The following is a 15,814-nucleotide window of genomic DNA, read 5'->3' as shown; positions in this document are numbered from 1 at the left end:
AGCATCGTTATTTCTAGATATTTCTTATTTGTGTGGTCTTTGTGGAGTTGACAAATAAATTGAGTAGTTTTTAATTGGATTATTATTATTGTACACTAATAACTCGTGATTTAATTAGCTTGTTTAATTACTGGTTGGCTGCATTTGATGTGTTCTATGTTTGTTGATTGTGCTATACCTCCTATTCTTAATATAATATTTACTTTGTAATTTAAATTGCGCTACAAATTATGCATACGAGAGTGTGAACGCAAGACAATTTAATTATTTCAACGTAATTAAGTACCTTAAATGGAGTGTAAAATAATATTCTTTTTTGGCCTAAGATACATCCAACATCCTAAAATATTTTGTAGTGCATTAAGCATCCTAAAATATATTTTATGTGCATCTAGTACCTCAAAGTGACTTGAAAATATTTTTTGGTGCATCCGACACTAAGGTAAAAAAAAACACTTCAAGGTGGTGGACACACAAAAAAATATTTTGAGATATTAGATGCATTAAAAAATACTTTAAAGTATTAAATATACCTGAAAAAATATTTTAAAGTGATGGATATATCTTAGTTTTTTTTTTCTTTGTTTAGAAAGAATTTGTAGAAATGGTGTGGCTGTGCAGAAGCCAGCAAGCCCCTGTCAGTCATCGCGTCACTATGTGATGTGGCCCTCCCCGCATGGCCGCGTATGGAAGAAGCCTGTCGTTTGGGACCAGCGTATGGAAGAAGCCTGTCGTTTGGGACCAGCGTATGGAAGAAGCCTGTCGTATCTGGGTACCGCGTTTGCATGGCTTGATTTGTTGACGTCCTCACCCTGCTGTGTGGTCACTATTTCACACATACACATATTTTATTTGAAACACTTTCAAACACTTTGGCATGAGTGATTTGGGAGGGAAGGGGAGGAATTTTAATCATTTCCCCTTGTTTGGCAACACACAAATTTTAGAAGGAAAGGAAAAATTTTTTAAAAATTTCCCCTCCCTTCCCCTCCTCAACCTCCCCTCTAAAATTGGGAAGATTTGAAGGGAAATGGCAATATTTTGTCATATTATAACTATTATGCCCATATTTTGTCATGTTGTGATCATTATGTCTATATTGTCATGTTGTGACTATTATGCCTACGCCTTAAATAAAATAAGAGCAAAATTGTCCATATTAAAATATTTTTCCCTCCCCTCCCCTCTTTTTTTTTATAAATCCAAACAAGATAATATTAAAATCCTTCCACTCCCTTCCCCTCCCATTCCCTCCATTAAAATCCCTCCCCTCCCCTTCCTCTCATTGAGCTAAACATATCCTAAATATAAGCACTTTTTTTAACAATGATTTGAATCTTAACTCACCATGTTGTGAAAAACTACAAGTGATTTACTATTACTAATAAGTGTTAGTTTGAGAATTTTATGTTTTACAAGAAAAATCCTTCTCATATATTTAGTTCACAGCACAAATTTATTTAAAATCACTTCTCGTACCTATGTCATGAGAGTGAATTATATGTGAAAAGCTAAAATATATATTTAATCCTTTAATTTTATACAAAGTTTTAATCTGACCTCTGCAATTTTTAAGAACTACATGTTTAGTCATTTAACTCTAAAATTGTTAGTTTTAAATGATATTTTTTTTGCAACTATCATGATTATTTTAAAAATTAAATTTAATATGTTAGCATTTGAAAATAATTGATTAGCATTCAAAATCTCAATATCATCATTTTTTGTTAATGGTTCTATAGTTAAATGACTAAAAATATACTCTTTGAAGTAGCATTTTATATAAAATTAAAGCACTAAAAATATATTTTAGCCTAGAATATTATATATAGTAATTACTTCCAAATGGGTTAGGGTTGAGCGTAATTACAAAAGGAATCACACTAAGGACATACTCATCTAGTTTTATTTATAAGGAAGTGAGAAGAAATTTTTGCCCTATTTATGGGGTAGAGGAAGAAATTTTTTTTATTTTTTATGAATTGAATAATTTTACCTTTCATTTATTATTATACTGACATTGTTCTCATTACGCATCAAGAGGTATAAGGTATATTAATAAAAGGGAAATCTAATTTGAAGGTTCTTATAGTTTTTATCATCAGTTTGGAATCAGATCCTTGTAAATTTTTTTCCCTTTCTGTTAGATCTTTAACTTTCTCCTATTAGGTCCATTAATCCCTACAGTTAAATATAACAAACACCGTTATAACTTTCCATTAAATCTTCTCCTCAACCCCACCAACGTGTTCCCAAGTCATGTCCATATAGCTCACGGGGGTAGGGTGGGAACACAGGGAATGAAGGCGAAGTAGAAAAGAGAAAAAAGCAAAGAACCTTAAAATGGGGGGTTTCGTACAAAGTTCATTTCTTTGAGCTTGAATTGCTAAGATAGAATATTCAGAGTCCAGACTAAGGGGAAGCAAATTTGAGATAAGAGGATCGCAGAAAATTGAGGAACAAATGAAAAATAAACTAAATCCAACAATAAAGTAAAGATAAATTCTATAACTAGCATAGATTCAATTTAACAAACCGGTTAAAGGGAGAGAGACTTGCGCAGATCCAGTTTGAAAAAAAAAAAAGGAGGAAAGTGGAAGTGGGGAAATATATCATATGAAAACGTGGGACGCAGCTGGAATTCAAGGTGTTTTCACGAGTTTGATCAACGAGCTCACACTACTCATAACGGTGAGGTCGCGAGAACGGCGGGGAAGGAGGAGATGTTGACAGAAAGTTATAACAGTGTTTGTGTTATTTAACGGTAAGGATTAATCGACCGGAGAAAAGCAAAGGATCTAATAAAAAGAGGGAAAAAAAACCATAAAGACCTGATTCCAAACTAATAAAAAGTACAAGGACATCCAAATTAGTTTTCCAAATTAAAAAATTATTAAATTTTAAATGAGAGTTAATAAAATTTATTTTTTAATTTGTGTGAAATATTTTAGAAATAACTTATAAATATGACTAGATCAATAAAATAAAATAGTGCTTATACATTAATAAATATAGTAAAATACGTCAACCTCATTTCTATATAAACTAAATTACTGGGAGCTTTCTTTTATTTTGAAAACCTATATGGACATTCTTTAAAATCAAAATATAAGTTGCATAAATTTTTCTTTTAATTTGATATTCAACTTTCATCCACCAAGCCGTTAATTGATCATAGCATCATAATGTTAACTCATTATTCTGACCAAAATGCCCTTCCTTAACACAAATATTACTTAATAAATATCATTTAATCACATATAATGTATTCTTATTCGAAATCAAAAAGATAATTTTGACATATAGTTTAATATTTTTATTAAAGATTGTTACCATATTACAAACTTAATTAATTTTATAAATATAAATTTTATTTTTCAATAAATCTAAATATTTAATAGCATTTATTTATTAACATTTATTTGTAATGCAATCTTTTAAATATATATTGATTAAAAATATTTTCAAACATATATATATATATATATGTATTTTCAATTAAGCTATAAAGTCATAAAAGGATATAATTTCGAGAATCATATATTGATATTATATAATTAAAATTTTTAAATATATTTCTTAAAACATATCTTTGTTAAACAAATTACTCAAATTTTTGATCAAGTTGTTTGTTCAAATTTGAAGTTACCTAAATTTTGTCTAATTTTAGTAAAAATATTAAATAAATCATTAATAAGTATAAAATTTAAAAGATAAATTAGAGATTTAGCATAAATAAGAGATAGAATAGTAAACAAGATTTATTCTAATATGGTTTTTAATTAAAAAATATACTTCAAGAATATTTACAAAATATTCTTTTAACTGATGTTAATGATTTGGACTAAATTATATAGTTTTAAAATAGAAGAGAAGTCTATATAAATAATCAAGCCAAAACAAAAAGATGACCAGAGCATTTTACTCTAATAAATAATAACACAGACAATATGTGCACCAGCACGGATTTAAAAGAAAAACAGACAAACAATACACGCGTGTATTTAAGTAGACTCGGTAGGTATTTGGTATATGCAAAAAAATAATTTAATAAATGTTTTTACTGAAATTGAGACAAAACTTTTCTCTTCTCATATATTATAAAATAACTTTTAAAATTATAGTTTAATTTTTACCCACACAACAATAACATGGATACTGACCCGCTTCAGCCAAAGGCCCTGAAAGGAGAAAGGACAAGGATCTATAATCAAACCAACCATGCACAAAACACACACACATATCTGATGAACCCTATTCACCAAAACAAAATTGACTTTTAATGGCGAAACAACTTAGAGTGTAATAATTAATAACTATCGCGACAGATATTGATAACTCATACCTTATATTTTTATGATACATTGAGAAATATGTTATTAATAATTATTGTGATAGTTGTTAATCATTACATCTTAAATTGTTAATAACTGCTCTTTCAGTTATCAATATATACTTAAAAAAATAAGAACAATTTAGTAATTAAATAAATAAAATCTCTTATAATAAGGTCTTTTAAGACTTTAGAATAATTTGATAATTTTAAGAGACATTTTTATATTTAATTGTTTCAAGTGAGATTTTATTGTGATTTTTTCAGAGTAATTTATTAGATTAATTGTGGTCTGTGTCGGTTTTACTTTTCATGTGGATATAATTGTGGCTCAGCATTATTTTCGGCGTCTCTGCTCTCGTGATTGTGAAATTTCAAATTGGCGTTGCTTCTGAAATTAAGCGGCGTGGATGCAATTAACAACCATGCGAAGCAACAAATGACATGGCAAAGGTGACGTCACTATGAGTACCTACAATATAAGAAAATTACTCATACAATCCTACTTAAACTTAAGCAATTTGAAAGTGACACGTAGACTAAATTTGAGTTATATGAAATTTGAGTTCATTCTAATATAATCCCAGAAATTCTAAACCAGTCATTTTTTATCCTTAAAATTTTTTTTATGCGCTTAATTTTGTTTTTTAATCGTTGAGAGGGTGCTTTTAATAACTGATTTTAAATTTCAAAAACTAAAATGAAACTAGAATCAAATGGCAAAAAGATAGAAAAAGAAGCTTGAAATTGTAACATTTTAATTCAAGTACCTAACACTTTAATAAAAAAAGTAAAATCAAATATAAATTGTGAAATTCAAGAAAAATTACACAAATACTACTTTATTATTTTCTAAAAATGTTTGGAGCCCTTATTAGAGCCCTTAATGGTGACCGGCCATTGGCCACTGACGGTGGTTGGTTGGCTTTTGCCCGTCCTTGTTGGAGCCCTTATTATTTTCTAATTAATTTACATGTTGTTAATCCTAACTCAAAACTTATTATTTCACAATCAAGACTTGTTATTCTCGATGAAGTGTTCTCATTTTCAATTGATTTATATGTTATTTCACATGTGATGTATCAAGAAAAAAAATATGTTGTTAATTCAAACTTCAGACTTGTCACTTCACAATTAAGACTCGTTATTTTCAGATAAATTGCTGTCATGAGTTAAAACCAAAATAAAAGAGTTAATTTTTTTTGGCATAATAATGTTAAAAAAAGCTTCTTAGCCCAGTGCTTGGATCAGAATATAAAAATTTTAAATTTTTTTTCTTTTTTTATCAAATCAAATTTCATGCACGTAATACGATATATCCATGCAATTATTGGTGAAGCGGGTCAGATCAAGATATATGGCCTATATATATGTTAACTACTCCTTTGGTCATAAATATAAGACTTTTTTTTATAGTGTAATTTATACTACAAAAAGAATCTTATATTTAAAATTAGATGAGTATTTAGGAAGGGATGATAGGACAGTCTAGATGCTGCTTTAACTCGTTTTACCTATTTACTTTATATATTGTATAATTATTTTTAAAAAGATAATTCAAACACCTCCTCAAACCATTCCTAAATTTGTTTTTTCTAATTAAACATAAAATCTTCGGCCAAAATAAAATTAAACATAAAATCTAAATTTAGTGTTCGGTCGAAAAAAAAATTCTAAATTTAGTGTCTTCTTAGTTTATAATTATTTTTTCATACTAATTGTACATAACGAGTGTGCAATTCCGTCAATAGAGTAAGAAGTAATTTTTTTAAAAAAAACATATATATACTGCAAATAATTAAATTAAGTAATTTACTTAATATTCATTAGTTATTTAATCCATATGTTTAGAGTAAGATGGAAGATAAATTATTACTCCCTCCAGTTCAAAATATAAGCTAAACTGGGCTGAAGGTAAACCACTCAAAGACTCACATTTTCTTCTCCACGAACATAAATCATAATAGATGCTTAGAAATTAGTGGTAGGTTGGGGTTCACTCAAACTTCAGATCTTGGAAAATATCTGGGTGTGAATCTACACCACACACACGTCAACAAGGGATCTTTCCAGAGTGTTGTGGATAAAGTCAAAACCAGACTCTCCAAGTGGAAGACAGGTTCTCTCTCTCTTGTAGGAAGAACAACATTGATATCATTAGTCATGTCTGCCATCCCTAATTACACCATGCAAACCTCTCTTGTACCGTCACCAACGTGCGAGACACTAGACAAGCTCAATCGAGGATTCCTTTGGGGCAGTTCAGCAGAACACCGGAAAATGCCGTTAGTGGCTTGGGATGCAGTCTGTTAACCTAAATCCAAAGGAGGGCTAGGACTTCGACATACAAAGCTTCAAAACCAAGCTCTCCTCATGAAACTAGGATGGAGACTTGTTAAATGCAGAGATGATTTCTAGGTCAAGGTCCTTCGTGATAAGTACTGATGCGGCGATGATTTAATGCCCAAAATAGATCCAAAATGGGGAGGCTCTAACATTTGGGCTGGCATCAAAGCCACGTGGGAGAGGGTGGCTGTTGGTATTGAGTGTCTGGCTAACAATACTATGAAGTGGAAATGGGACCGTAATGGATTATTTTCCATAAAGTCGGCCTACGACAATCTTAGCCCGGAGATTGTAGATTCAGATCCACTCTGGAAAAGAATATGGAAGCTAGCAATTCCCCAACGTTGCAGAACTTTTATCTGGCTAGCCTCCCGCAAAAGCCTCCTCACGAATGCTGCGAGACATAGACGGGGTCTAAGTATGGATGATCAGTGCCCGATATGTCATAATGGGGTGGAAGACATACTACACGTTCTTCAGGACTGCACCAATACTTGGCTCCTTTGGAAAGGATTGGTTAACGCATCAACCTGGAAGAAGTTTTGCTCCCTTGGTTCCTTTGACTGGCTCAGATGGAATCTGAATTGTAGAAATCATAATGAGAAAGAGTGGGGTTCTCTCTTTGCAGTTGTATTGCTGGTGGCTATGGAGACGTCACAATCTGATCATATTTGAAGGAAAAGAGCTGCGTAATGAAGCAATCATCGCAAACTCGAAAGCCATATTAAGTTCCATGCACAAGATCCAGGGTACTTACGTGGAACTTCTATAGAGGGCGTAAAACGCAGCAATAGGGAAGAAAGATGGAGACCTCCGGATGATAATTGGATCAAAGTGAACGTCAACGGTGCCTACTCACCTAACAAAAACATTAGTGCTTGTGGTGGCCTTCTTCGGAACATGCGGGGCGAATTTCTTCATGGCTTTATCTTTCATATCGGGCAGGGTGATGCACTAACAGCTGAGCTACAAGCATGCTTACATGGACTGAAAGTGGCATGGGATGAAGGTTATAGAAATGTCATACTTGAGTCTGACACTACTAGTGACATTGAACTACTCTCGAAGGACCCCAACGAACTTCATGATGACTATGTGATAATCAGAGAGGGCCGAGCATTGTTAACTATGGAGTAGAACGTGAAGCTTTCATATGCACCTCGTAGCTGCAACCAAGCTGCTGATCTGTTAGCAAAGCTCGGTCTTGGGGCAATGCCAGGCGTGTATATTCTACAGAACCCTCCTCAGCAAATAAATAGGGTGCTGGATATTGAGTGGTTGTGTGCTAACAACAGCCATGTAAGGAGTTGTTAAGGTTTCCTCTTGTTATCAAAAAAAAAAAAAGCTAAACTTTGTTAGATGGGCTTAGTTTTTTTATAAGATAATATTTACCTTTGTCTAAGCATTTAATGAGTTTTTTTTTTCAAATTTACCCTCATATATTCTCTTTCCTTTTTGATTTATTTATTATATCTTTTATTTATTTTCTTCATTAATAAAAGTATATATGAAAAAATACATGCCTGACATATTTTTGTTTTAAACTGATTTTATTTAATTTCTTAATAAACGTAAATAGATCAAGTTTATCTTATATTTTGAACCAAAAGAGTAGTGTTTATATAAATCAGCGTCACTAACTAATTCATACATGATCTTTATCCAAACACATATAGAAAAACAGACAACAGTAAAACAGCACACACACCTCGACTTGATCACAAATGACATCGACCCTGAGTCAGCTTCATTAAAAACAAGGGATCCGAAACGAAAAAGATCTATAAGCAAACCAAGCAAAATTATACAGGAGCTACAAGCAACGCTGGATTATTTTTGGAAGCTCTATATCTCGAATGAACTTCTTCGTGGCATTGAGCGGCAAGTAGTATGGAACAACAATGCCTTCTTGTCCTTTTACATTCTGACATGAAACATGATAGCTTACCCCAGGAAAGGGACCGGCTCCGGCCATTGCCGGCCACCATACACCGCCTTATCCACCCGAAATCCACATCCCTAAACCCGAGACGCGAAGCATTTAACACAATCCATGTTCCAGGCATAGTGAAGCAAGGTTTCAGTGACCATAAGAACAGCCACGGATTGCATATACTCCACCGTGGCCTCAGCTTTGGCCTTCTTCACCAACTCTAAGGTATACCCAAATGAATTTTCACAGAGCTTCCCTGCGGTTGTGACTGCAGCTGGGTACACAAAACCATTGCCATAGTAACCAAGTGGTAGTAATGGAGGCTTTGATTTTCCCCCTAGATTACTGATGCACATAAAGCGAACCTCTTGAGAGGGTCCTAATTGCAATGCTTTAGTACGACAATGCCATAGTAAAGCCGTGAGAGCTTCAGACCTAGTAGTGTGTTGAACATTATTATAATGGGAAATCGTACATCATTTGATGGCTGGTTTCTAGCCTTTTGGGTCCAAAGAAGAAACTTTGGTGAACGATGCTAGTTAACAAATGAGAATGAAAAAAAATACTAAGTGTCATTATTAATGAATAAAGTACAAAAATCCTCTTATGGCTAACCAAATCCCTCACTTGAAAGATTAACTAACAACCCAAAATTATTGGGACTAAGGAGGGAGACCCAAGTTGTTCTCCCTCTCATTGGTGAGGATAACACATCCTACACCCTCTACAACATCACATTAGACCCTTTTATATAGAGCCTATTTCAATTAGCTAATGACACTATAACCGTTTCTAACATGTCCCTCTCAAGTTGAACACCTCTAAGAGTGATCAACTTGCCAAACACAAGAGCAAAAAATGGGTATACAAATTCGATGTGAAAAATAACATGATATCTTCAAGCACTCTACTTTCCACTTGTTGATTCGCTTCATACATGCATGAATCTGCAAGTTAAGAAAATGTTTCCACTTGCATAATTGGCTTGCTCCCAAGAATTAATGCCAACTAATCCGCCCCCTATCAACTTCAATTTCAACATCTTGTGCCACATGTCATTTGTCCACAATTTGTCTGCCTGGCCGAACCATATTCTTCTTCACTTCCTCATCCTATGCCTTGTACTTTTCTGCCTCCTCGAAAGAATTAATGAAATAAATGCAGGAACTTGTCCTGTACAACTTTTGGAAATCTTCTCAACGTCCGGCCAACATGCTGGATTCGATTTTCCTGCAAGTCTCCTGTCCTACTTCTTCAACCATTCTCTTCCTTTAAATCGTAATCAACCATGCACTTGAAATCTTCATTGTTTGCACCTATCTTTCCAATTTTTTCCGGATCACTAAGGCAACCCAAATACTTCAAATATAAAGAGCAACTTTGTGGAACCCAGTAGTTTCATGTGCTTTTGGTAACTGATCAGCTCCCAATGAACATGCATTGAAACCAAGTAGGACTTCAGGTGTCATGTGCTGCAAAGCTGTTGATGTCATGGGGAAGAGGTATTAAAATCTTCAAACGTGCTGCATGTCAATCCAAAGTCCGCAAGCATGAACAAATGATTACGAAAATTAATGAGTATATGTTGTGGTTTCAGATCTCCTATGAGAATGATAACATGCTACAACCGAGAGTATCTAATGCAGAAAGTCTTTTGCTTCTGAATCTCTACAGTTCTTTTGTTGCCTGACAATGTTTTCATGGTGAGAAGATGAAGTCAAGCAAATGAGAAGGAGTGCGTCCTTTAGCTTTAGCAATTCCAACGCTTTCTCTGTATCAGGATCCGTTCAAAAAAAAAAAAACTCTGACTCCAAAAATAAGAGCACATGTCAAGCAGAGGAACGTGTCCTTCTTTGGATGGCATCAAGAACTTGGTTCTCAGATTGGTCGTCCAAAGGAAAAAGAGTGAATGCATAACGAAAACAACTCAATGAGATTATCAAACTGGCCATGAATTTCCCCACACTGACGCAGGGCATTTCGCCTGTTGCATGTTATGCCAAGCTCCAAGATCTCCCTCTGGAGACCGCAATAATGGTGGGTTGAAGAACTTGTAGGTGCCGTGGGTCTTGCTAGTTGATTGGAGGAATCGCTTGACTACCACAAGTTAATGAGAAACACACATCCGTCCCTGCCAACAAACACATCTTCTCGGCAACACCCAATCATACCCCGGCACCATCGATGGCGGAACTGCCAGTGAGAGAGGCAACTAAATTCTGCTTCTTGGTCTGCATGTAAATTGTGAATACCTTTAGGTCCTTGAGCGCTCAAGAACTTTCTCTTGAGGCATGAACGGATCTTGAACATCAAACTAGAAAACTGAGAAGCCTCGATGGTGAATAGAGGGAACAAGAAGGACAACTTTGTGGCGGCGAGTGAAGAAACATAGGTGGGAAACCATCTAGCGAGCAAGGAAGAACAATATTGTGAACGAACTGAATTCAATCAAGAATTTCCCAACCCATAATCTGATCCCTTCCGTAGAACATCAATCTCACCAACCGTTTCTTGATTTCACAACTAGGTACGCTGGCCCTCAATTGCCAGAATCTTGCAACCCATTCTGTTCGTTAGTCTTCAACAGCCTCAATCCTTCTCTCCTGTGCGAAGTGACAGAAAAGCAAAAGACAATTGAAGTGTGCATCACCGATGCTCGTGTAGCAGCAACCTCATTATGGCTCTTGGATCTTCCATATAATGTGAGTTGCTAGCTCCTTTGTAGAGGAATTGCGGCGACAGAGCCGAAGAATCACGGTGCTTTGCCAATAGACTATGATGACACTCCGAGATTTCTTTGAAGGTGGCTTCCACGGCGACGAGTGTAGCTGTGACGGCAACTGGAGCAACCTCTGAAGGAGGATTGGACGGCTACTGGGTTACAAAGCGGGCTGCAACAATGAAGACGAGTTCTTGGAAGATTGGCCATGGCACAGCAAGAGGGGGAAAGCAAGAACTCAGGGCAGAGGTGACAGAACGACATCGTTGGCATTGAGGATCTGTTTATGCTGGCAGAAATGCAACAAGAAACAAGAATTGGGCTTCAACAACGGAAGCAACAGAACCGACTGCAACAATTTAGGCCCAAAACAACTAGAGCTCATGATATCATGTTAAGTAATGAGAATGGAAAAAAAAAAAAAAACAAGTGTCATTATTGATGAACAAAATACAAAAACCCTCTTAGAATTAACCAAATCCCTTACTTGAAAGATTAACTAACAATCCAAAACTATTGAGACTAAGGAGGGAGACCCAAGTTATCCTCCCTCTTATTGGTGAGGATAACACATCCTACACCCTCTACAACATCACATTATACTCTTTTATATAGAACCTATTTCAGTTAACTAATAACACTATTACCCTTTCTAACGATGCTTTCTTGGGTCCATATTGGATCATTGTCATTGGGGACTTGCTCGTACTCACGATGCGTGCAAGTAATTCGAGGTGGATCTCTTGCTAATAGAAGCTCTCTCTGCCATACCGGAGCAATGGACAGTTTACTTGCACCTCCGGCGATCTCCACCACCACGTTTAGAAATCAGTGGACAACACCAGCACGACTGTATTACTTGAGACGAAATAGATAAATATTGGGAAGGAGTCTTATATTTAAGACCAATTAATTGTATCTCTAATTAACTATTATGTTAACAAATTAAGCTGTCCACAATAATCGTTTAGCAATATAACAACAATCTCCTACAAATTTCATAGGTGGGTAAGATGATTATAGGTGTTCTATGTCTGGGTAAATTGTGAGTGGGTTGAAGGTGGGCTTACTCTGTCTAGAAAGATGAATGTTAGTATGGCTAAAAACCTTTGCAATAAAATAGAAAAATATGTTGTCAATATGAGTTGTGACAGTTGTCAATATAGCTCCTTGACTTGTCAACAGTAACAATGTTGTGCAAATTTATATTAATTGATTTTTTAAATTTTTTATACAAAGGACATGATCTTTGTAATATCCTAAATTTTATTTTAGGATTTAATAAAAAAAATTCAAAAAAAATTAAAAAATAATAATATTTTATTATTGTAATAAAATAATAATATTTTAAGTAAAAAAAAAAACAGCTTTCCACCGAATTCGGTGGAAAGCTGAGCATTGAATAAAGAAGAAGAAAGTTGGGAGTTGTGAGTTGGGAGAGAATTTATTAGGGGGAGCTCTCCCAAATAAATGTGTGGGGCAATTCAATTTTTCACCGCGCAAGAGAGGAAGAGAGAAATAGCGTGTGAGAGAGAGAGAGAGAGAGGAGTAGACCAGTGAAGAAAAGAGCAAGCTTTAAAAATAATTTATATACATAAAATTACTTTTTTTCCATCAAATTTTCTTCATGAATATTTTCTATATATTTTAAACTTTCTAATGACAGTATTATTATAGTGATTAGAGAAAATTTTGAGACTTACATATGTTGTAAGTATTGAGTTTTGACAATAGATGACTATAGAAATTTAGAGGTAAATGAGTAGTTAACTTTAATCGGTTTAAAATTGCCCATTTGTTAGTTTTTAATATTTAAATTAATTTGTTTATTTGAAAAATCTGTTATATATGACATATATCATATTTTTACATATTAAATTTAAGTTAAACAATTTATTTAGGTTTTTTGACATATTATTGAGATTTTAATCAGTTTAGTTTTATTTATTGGATGACTGGAGATTTTAAAATAATTATTTTAGCTAAAAATTTTATTATTTATGAAAAAATATATATTTATATGATAGTTGTACCATTAAAATTTTAATTAGATCATTTATTTATAAATATTTGAGGTACTATTAATTTTTTGATGGTTCAATTTTGAAGTTTAAATTTTAAATGATATTTTTTTAGAATTTAGAATATAATAATTTCATATTTGGAAATTTTAAAAAAAATTATTAAAGTAAATAATTCGGAGGTTGTAAATGAATAATTTGGCTTGTCAAAAAATTATATGTTAGTTCTAAAATACTTAATTTTGGATTATGAGAGTTGTAAAAATTTAGAATGAACATTAAATTAGGAATTTAACTAATATATATTAGTTAAATTCAATTCATTTGACACAATCATAATTTAATTACTTATTATTTATGAAAAAATTCAAATATATTGGTAAATATACATATTAACATAAATCTCTAATATAATCTATTTAATGGTTTTTTAATTTATAATATTATATTTTATAATAATAAAACATTTGAATTTTATTTTTTTCGCCTGGAATAAATTTTGTAGCAGTTCATAAACCGCTAGAAAAATTACAAAAAGAAAAAAAAATTTTACAAAATTTAAATTTGGTTCCACTTAACACCAAATTTCTAGTGGTTAAAAACTGCTAGAAAGTTTTGGTGCCAATTTGAAAATTTTGTCTTCCGGCAAAATATATTTTTGTCCAAAACTTTCTAGCAGTTAGCAACCACTAGAAAGTTTTGGCACCAATATGAAAATTTTATTTCCCGGCAAAATATAATTTCATCCAAAATTTCTAGAACGGCTACAAATAAACGTTGTCACATTCTCCTGCACTTGCTTGTTTTTCCTAGCAGTTAGCGTAACCACTAGAAAGTTTTTGGTGTTTTGACCATACTGTGCAGCAGTTTCCTTAACTACTAGAAAATTGTTTCTTACACTTGATTTTCTAGAAGTTTTTCTAACCGCTACAAATATTGTTTGTTACAGTTAAAACTGCTAGAATCGTCGTAATTTAACTGCTAGAAAATACATATTTTTTTGTAGTGTATGTAAACTTAATTAATTAATTATTTAGCTTATATTAATATGTGGTTATATTAATTGTGTAGATTAATTATTAGTTGAGCAAAGGATTGACCTTGTGGTAATTCTTAAAGCTATTACTTTGATGAGAGGTAACTATTTTTCACTTGTTATATGTGCTAATATATTGTTTGTAAGTATTTTACTATTTTAGAATAATGATGTGTTATTTGGAATTCGAGTAGATATGTTATAACTTTTGAGTTATGAAAATTGTCTTGTGGGATTTTTGAAATTGTGATTGAGAAATTGAAAAAATATATGATTTATATCTTATAGATTATACTAAGAAAAGATTGAGACATTTTTTATTATATTATGAATGATTGATTGTTATTTGGATATTGGATCAAGCTCTATTCTACCACATGGTGCACATCAGCTTCCTTTATCCCTAAAGTGAGGGATAGACCTTTAAGACTTCTTATTCTTCCCCTAAAGTGTGGAATAAGCTTATATGTCTGATTGATCCCCTATAGTGAGAGATAGACTTATGTGGACTTGTGCGTTAGCCCCATAATAAGGGTTTGGATGATTAAAATTATCTAAATATACATATTTTATATTTCCATTGATATATCTATATTTCTTGAGATTTATTAATTGTCCCACTTGACACCTCATGAGCATATGTTAGTATGTATAATAAGTTAGAAAGCTGGTTACTGAGGCGCTTGTCTCATCTCATGGTTATTACTATCTTCAGGTGATTTAGGTGGTGGCCCATTAGGAAAGGTTCCAGAGGCATATTGTACTGTTATAGCATGTATAGACTCCCTACTTTTGTTCTATGTGCTGATTTATTATATATTGCCACATATGGCTTATCTATTCTAATATTATAAACTAATACTTTTAATTACTACTATATGATATGAGAAGGCCGTTAAAAGGCCAGATACCTCTAAAACTTTGCAAGTGACACTCTTTTAAAGTGTTGACTTTTGACTAATGAACTTTAAAGCTTATATTAAAATAATTTATCAGTTCATATGTTTGAAAGTATGAGTTTGGTTTGGGCTAACAATTGAATGGTATTTTTGGACTTTGGAAGTCCAAAACCCAAGTTAATAATCATGATATAAGTTTATTTCTTTTAAACATGATAGTGATTTTAAAATTTTAAGGTTTCTTTTTTTTTTTAATCATGGTTAGTCTTTCAAATAAATTGTTTGATTTAATATAAATGGGTTTTGAAAGAACAGTCATCACAACTTCCTATGCCCTTAACTCATTGGTAGAGGTTACAAAAAGAGGAAAAATAGGCATTGAAAAAGGGTGAACAGTCACATGAGGTAAAAGAAAAAAGTGGCAAAAATAAAAGCCACTTTAAACATAGACAAATGATGGTAAAAGATTTTTTTTGTAAATAAAAATGACATGAATTTTTTTTTGGTAAATGTCACAATACACTCAA

This window comes from Neltuma alba, unplaced genomic scaffold (assembly GCF_004799145.2).
Source record: "Neltuma alba isolate B1F8T4 unplaced genomic scaffold, ASM479914v2 tig00010372_pilon, whole genome shotgun sequence".
In the NCBI taxonomy this organism is placed as follows: domain Eukaryota; kingdom Viridiplantae; phylum Streptophyta; class Magnoliopsida; order Fabales; family Fabaceae; genus Neltuma; species Neltuma alba.
Note: the sequence above shows the minus strand (reverse complement) of the source record.